Raw genomic sequence first — 7,808 nt, forward strand, 5'->3', positions numbered from 1 at the left:
AAAGTATTAAAGAGTAAACAAGATAACAAATATAAAACAAGTTAGTATCAAACATTAAAGTTCATGTTAAGTTTACACCATATTTATTCCTGCATCATTAGTATAACCTTTTACCCTTAACATAAGTTTAATAACAATCCTTATATTCTCTTGTTTGCCCAAAACGTCATTGATAACATCAGAACTGGAAGTATTTGAAAACATGAAAGTTGTAGGAAATTGTCTCAGCTTTTAAGAGAAAAAAATGAAGGTCATTTGGACTTCTAGAACTCTAAATATGGGCTAAAAATTGAGCAATACTCGGGTTGTAGGACAGATTCAAACTTCTTTATTGTTGCTATAATTTGGACTTGAAAATGACCTATTTAAATCTTAGGCTCCATATGAAAGTTGTAGGCTTATGTCTTACCTTTCCATCCAAAGTAGACCTAAATCCGAGATCTATAACTCTAGATATGACCTAATTATCGAATAGTATTCCTATTTCAACTGTACTAATATCTCTTTTTTAAGTTTGGCTATCTCTTTGTCCTTTCAATTTCAATTCTTAAACTCATCAATCAATCCTTTCATTTATGTGATAAGCCCGTATTTAAAGTGAATATTTACCACAAATTAAAAGTATCTTATATTATTAGATATGTTATGATAAAACATGTTTTAGTTAAGGAGTTATTGATACTTCAAGTGCAAAATAATGATATAAAACCTTGATAAAAATGCACTCTTAAGTAATAATCATTATTACCTGTTAAGCTTCCTACCCGAGACAGGCTGCATTGTTGGTTTTATCTAAAATTGTTAAGAATTTGTTCTTTTTTGTGTTCTTCTTATAATGTTCCTTACTTTTGTGTTAGTGAACATTTACCTACAAATATTTCCAACTCTGGCATTGGTAAATATTGCACAAACCCAAAAGGTGCAATATTCTTGATTCTAACACTAGTGAATATGTTCACAAAATTTTAAATTTTTAATGAAGAAAAAATAATTTTTCTATGCTTTTTTTTCACCTTTTTTTTTTATTTGTTCTTTTTAAACAAGAATTTTTTTTTTTTAAAAAAAAAGCATTACACCACATATTTATGTTTAACAATCAAGTTCCATAGATTAAGCATATAATAGGAAAAAAAATATGTAAAGAAAAAAATAAAACAAAGCACGAGGGCCTCTTAAATAAATTAATGAAGATCCCTAAATATTTCTCAAATTTTCTAATATCAAAAGGGGCTTATTTGGCTAGATATCAAAATAAAAAGGAATAAAATCAATCAATGAAGATCCCTAAAAATGCCTAATGCAAGTGAAAGGTGCAAAATTGATTTATAACTTGAATCATTCAATGATTCAAAAGGGTTGTTTGGCATTGCGGCTACCATGACAGCAAGAGATAAAAAAAACTCCAGCTCCATGGTGAGATTCTTATGAGGATGAATGTCCAGAATTACAAAAGTTTGCAATCCGAGTTCTAAGCTTGACTTGTATTTCATCTGGATGTGAGCGTAATTGGAGTGTATTTGAAATGGTGAGTTTTTTTTTTCATTTTAAATGTTGAAATATTTGATAAAAATCTTATAAATTTGAATTGTTTATTTAGGTTTATACAAAACAAAGAAATCATTTGTACTAGAAAAAAAATGAATGACTTTGTATTTGTAATGTGCAATTTGAAATTGAATTATAACCAAGTCAAAAAGAAAGTTGATGATTTTGGTGTAAAAGATAATCTTTTATCTGATGATCATTGGATAACTGAAAGAAAAAAAACATTCAAACATTGATTTGCTTGGTGATATTAATAATGTAACACGAAGAAAAAATAGTAATGAAAATGAAAATGATGAAAAAAAAATTCCTAATGATGCTGAAATGAAGAGTCATGGTACTAAAGACGATTTAGAGATTTAAATTGATGATACTGGTGTTTGTACTAGTAGTAGCATTAATGTTCACAATATTGGTGTTAATACTAGTAGTGACACTAATAATCCTCTTGATGCTAATGATATTGATGAATGTCTGAGGAAAAATAAGGAACATGAAAGCAATGAAACTAGTTTTAGTTTATATGACACACCAGCGGATTGTTTGTTTTAAATTTATTAATTATTAATTAATGAAAACTTATTTAAATTATATATGAATTTTAAAATACTTGAACTATATATAAATTTTTATTTGAAGTATGTATTTTTTTAATATATTTTAAAATTTCTTATGTTTTTACAATCCAAGTTTGTTTAGTATTTTCTGTGCATGTTAAAATCATAATTTTTACAACCTTAGATATCCTTATGTTTTTACAATTCAAGTTTGTTTAGTATTTTCTGTGCAGTGTTAAAATCATAATTTTTACAACCTTAGACATAAGGATGTGTTTTGTCCAAAGTAATTTGGGTTGATAGGTCTAAGGCCTAGACCCAATCCACTCTTCCTGTTTTACTGGGCTAGAACTAAACCAGCCTGGCCCGGTTACTGGTTCAGACCAGTAACCCGGCTGTAGACAGAATCACGCGTGAAGCGTGCGTGCACAGGGAGAGGGGGTTAATTAAAATTCAAAGTGAACAATCCTAGGTGAATTAACATTGAGCGGGGAAGGAAGAAGACTGACTTGTGCTGGAGACGGAGCCGCTGGCGATGACACACCGGTTGGACGATGCTTCCCCAGTCTCTCTTTTCGTTTTCTTTCTCTTGGTCCCTTCTCCGTTTCCGTGTTTTTGTTTGGTCGATGGGATTAACTAGGTGAGGGGAAGTTGAAGTCACCTGTTTCTCTCGAGCTCCTCTGGTGTTTTTGGTTCTGCGTCCCCCTGCGATGGTTGCTTCGTTAGCTTTTTATAGGGCCCTGCGTGATAGTCTTCTAGCACACCTCTTCCTTCCTGGAAGGAGGATAAGGCTCGCTGGGCATTGGTGTTTTGTAGGGACTCGGACACCAACAGTCCTGCTATTGCAGGGCTGTTGGTGATGACTTCCTTCACTCCTCTAATGGCGTCTTGTGGGGCGTGAGAAGACAGACAAGAAAATGGATATTTGGCTGTGTAGGGAGGGTGCATCCCTTCGTTCCCCCCTCTCTTCCTTACGCAGGTGGGTTCCTCTGTTTCCACTTTCCAGCGGAAGAAGAGGAAGAACGGGGAACGTAAAACGGCGCCGTTTAGACTGAGGGCCATTTGTTTCATTTTGGCCACTAGACTTATGACATTGTTCAATCGGGTCCCTTATTCATGGAAACTTTCACTTTTTTTTTAATTTTACCCTTGGATTAATTACAATTGGACCCTTGGATTTTGGTGCATGTTACGAAACAATCCTTGGCTTCTAATTTAATCACTTTAGTCCTTAATTCACTCTTTAACTTTTGATTCTTTCGAAATTACCCCTGAAGAAATCAATCAAACTCACTAAAGTACCACTTTCTATTCACTTTGGTCCTTGAATTTTAATTTCTTACAATTCCAATCCAAATCACCACTAAACTTTGGTATTTCCTCAATTAAGCCCTTGATTGCATTAATAAATTAAATCAAAATTTAATCAAATCCCTAAACTTATCAATTCTTTCAATTTTTTATCAAATTGACCTCTAAATTTATAATGCAATCCTTATTAGTTCTCAAACTTTTAATTTTGTATTTACTTGAACCAAACTTCAAATTATTCTTCATTTATTTTCTTCTCTTTTTTTGGTGAATTTGTGTTGTCAAAAATTTGGGTTATGACATCTTTATTATCGATTCTTTTGTGTGATTTTTTTCTTATTTCATCATTCAATGCTTGATTTATTGGGGATTGAGCTTTGTGGTTTTTTCATATATTGTGTTTCTAATTTAATGACCCGAGTCATGAGTTTAAATAAAGATGACAATGGGTACCTATGGGTCAGATTTTTTAAAATCTATATCCTACCTATTACCTATCGAGTAAGAAATTTAGAAATTCATAAACTATCCATCGGGTTTCAAGTATCAATATGTGTATCCATTATCTAATTATTATTTATAATTCAATAAAAAATAATATATATTAAATGATAAATTATATTAATATTGAGGTGTGTATATATAATATTGTATTAAAAAAATCCAAATGTGCAACAAATATATTAATATAGAATAAATATATATTTCAGGTTAGATTCAGGCAGTTTTCAGGTTAGGTTTGAGAATATTCATACCCATCGAGTAAGGTAACTATTCAAGAAATACCCACTCATTTAGTTCGGGTTAGTATCTATCGGTTCTAATTAAATTTTCATCTCATGGTTTGAAAAGTTAATGAGGGATGATATCATTTTTTTGGCTTATTTTTTTTTTCAATTTCATCTTTCAACTGGCTTATTTTTCTTTTTCAATTTCATCTTTCAACGTTAGTTTTCTTAGAGAAAAAAATGTATTTGTGATTTTCTTTGATTTTTTTTATTAAATTACCCTGACCTGATGATCTAAAATGTGAGTTTAGCAAATTAATTTGTGTTCGCTCATCTTTTATTGCCTAGTTTATATGTTTATCATGGTAACTCAAGTTGATTCGTGCTATTTTTTTTTATCTAATTTTATTTTTTTTATATTTAATTGATTAAAAATTAAACTCATTATTTATCATAATTGCTTCTTTTTTTAAAAAACATTGTTAGTTTACTATAGATATTTTTTTATATGATTAAAATAAAACAACCTTAAATTAAACATCATTATTTTTCACTCTTAAAGAAAGTTTTTTTTTCTCAAGATATCATCATTGCTTTCTCTCTCTCTCTTTTTAATTTTTTTCATTTACTAATTACTATAGCTATTTTTTTTTTCATATGATTAAAATAAAACAACCTTATTTAACTAGTTTTGACTATAACCCGAATCATTGAGTTTTATTCTTTCTTTAAAACGTTCTTATGACACCTAATCATTGTTTTTTATGATAAAAAATTAACGTGAACCTGCAGTGCAGCGTGTATCCATGTCTATTATTTATTCTAAACGGGTTTGTATTTGTTGCACCGTCCTGTAATTCAATCCGGTTATTAAATTATTATTTTTTTAATACAAACACCATCCCTCACGATGTCTGTTCACTAAATTAACTCAAAATGAAATGAATTCGGGGCGCAATGATAAAATTGGTATGCAGAATTCAAAATCCCTTTTAGATTTCAGGTATCCTGTGCTGGCGCTTCTCCTCTCTCCTTTTAACCAATGGTTAAATTTGATGTTAGTTTGTTTTCTAGGAGGTTCAATGAACTTTAGACTACACAATGATGAGAGGGCAGTGCCCTCTCAATGTTGACTCTTCAACTCATCTCCCTGAGATCTCGTGATGAAGATTTCATGTTTTAGAATATTCCCAGCAATTCCCTGTCTATTGTTTTTTTTTTTTAAGTTTTTTAGTTAGGAAACGAAGGTGGCTTTGGCATCTTTTTAGTCAACATAAAGAGAGAGAACGAGGACAAGAAATTCCCTGGCATGGTCAGCCATGATTAGTGATCTATGCAGAAAAGGCTTGGTTTTGGTTCATATTTCATAGGCCTCCAAAGGAGCAACAAAACATGCCCCAGGCTAAAATGGTTCCCAGGATCATCTATAATCTTCAGAAAAATAGCCATCTCCTTGCCCCTTCACAGTACCGTGATCAAGATTTTATGGGATGCATATGATGCCAGCAAAAAAGCGCGCTAGCAAATGTTCATTCAGCATGAATTCGGAGGGAAGAACATGCTGCTACTAATGAGACAATAATTTTGCAGCCTGTCCTAAAAAATAGGGTTATTATTATTAGAAGGTTAGGATATTGCTACTAATGAGACAATAATTTTTCAGCCTGTCCTGAAAAATAGGGTTATTATTATTAGAAGGTTACCATGATAGTTATATCAACCAATAACAAAAATAATACAATCTATATATTGCTATCATTTATATCATGATTTATGGTCTCTCGTCTTGTCATTGATACTTATAAATAATAAAAGTATAATCTAGAAAGCAAAATGAAAGAATACAATTAAAGAGATCAGAAATATAGGAGAGAGTAGGCTATCAAGGGCAGCCAGCAATAGCTGCCATTGCAGCACTGAGAAGAGAGAAATAAAGTGAGGTTGGAAGTTACAAAAGAATAGATGATTCCTCCTCTTCTATTGTTGTAAATCTTGTTCTCTTCCTATACAAGAATTGACTTTTTTCATGGATGTAGATGGTTTTTTGAACCACGTTAAATATTGTGTCAGTGTGTTTAGCCTTTAATGGGCAAATATCAGTACATCATTAGTCCGAATCCCCAACAATTGGTATCAAAGCATATGATTTAAAGTGGTGTTTGATTTTGCTAAAAAATAAAGTTGTCAAAATTGTGTTTTGACCATACCACTATGTAGAGGAGGAAGAGACCAAGCCACTGGTGAAAAAGACGTCGATATTAGATGTTGAACATGGTCGCAAGCGCCAGTGAGGTGGCTACTCACGCATACAAACATGCACCATGCGTCGCATGCATCTTCTTAACCCATATGAGCTAACCCGACCCACGTGCTTGACTCGGATAAGGATGACATCAGTATAGCGTCAGCATGCAAAGGTGGCATGTCATGTCAGCGCTCAATCCGTAGACATGTCAGTATAGTGGGACTTACTTGCCACGTCATCAGCTGCGAGCCGAGCCACAAGCCAAGGGAAAAGGATCCAGTGTAGCTGATCCTACATGCAATCGAATTTAAGATTGAATCGAGGCCGCTCATCAGGCCAGAATTGTTTTGATCAAATCTTAGCCGTCTGAAGTGTAATTTGAACGATTTCAAACTTGTTTTCTGCTAATTTGATTGTTCTAGATGCAATGGTACTATCCAATTGTTAAGATTAAGACCAAAAATGATAGTAGTGAATTATTAAGAGAGATTGCTCGATTAGAAGGCATTTGAAGGTCATCATGATAGTTGATGGAAATGAAGAAGAAAAAATCGCATATGTTTGCCCAATTACGTATGTTGAACTGCTAAGTGGGGAATTTTAATTGCCTTGAGGGAAGGTAAAATTAGGATACCCTAGACACCGAATCATATGGATGATTTGAGGTGGAAAGTGAAATTGATAAAGACCAATCTAGACGAATCTAAACACTAGTAGTCTCACCAAATATTGAGAAAATAGGTATGAAACCAAGATATCACAGATCACTTGCAAAGGAAAGCCGCAACAAAGCTAACAAATGGTTGTATATGCGGAAAGACAATACGATGGATAGATATGGCCTAAGAAGTTCTGGCCAGGAGATTGGATTTTAAGCGGGACTAGTGTGACCCCTCTAATTTTTTCTAGGAACTTGTTTAGTTAAAGGATTATCCATACAGTACTATTTTTATATATGTGACAGTTTGATATAAAACTATTGAAGACTAACAAGATAACGACACAAAGAAACAGTTGGGTTCCGTATAATCAATGATCTGATGGAGTGGTGATTTCTCCAAAGAAGTTAGATTCAGTGATTGTGATTTCTTGAAGGGTAGAATTGATGAAGACCCTGACAATGAAAGAGAAATACAATAAAGGGATAAAGATTAGCACCCTATTTTGACTTGGATAGATCTTATGATAAGATGAGCTGATGTTAAACATAAGCAAGGAATAGGGAGAAATCTGGAGAACAAAAATTACACGAGGGCAGACGGATATTGTACGGGAGTACTCGTAGGATCCAACGAGGTACTATAATGAGATGATAGGTGTAAGGAGAAGAAGTGTTTCTAGATGAAGCTCAGAGCAGAAACTGTGAAAAGTTGTACTATAGGAAGTCTTTTGTGCTCTTGATAAAGGCAACAAGCAAGGACC

The sequence above is a fragment of the Populus euphratica genome, unplaced genomic scaffold (assembly GCF_000495115.2).
Source record: "Populus euphratica unplaced genomic scaffold, PopEup_1.0 scaffold165.1, whole genome shotgun sequence".
Taxonomy (NCBI): domain Eukaryota; kingdom Viridiplantae; phylum Streptophyta; class Magnoliopsida; order Malpighiales; family Salicaceae; genus Populus; species Populus euphratica.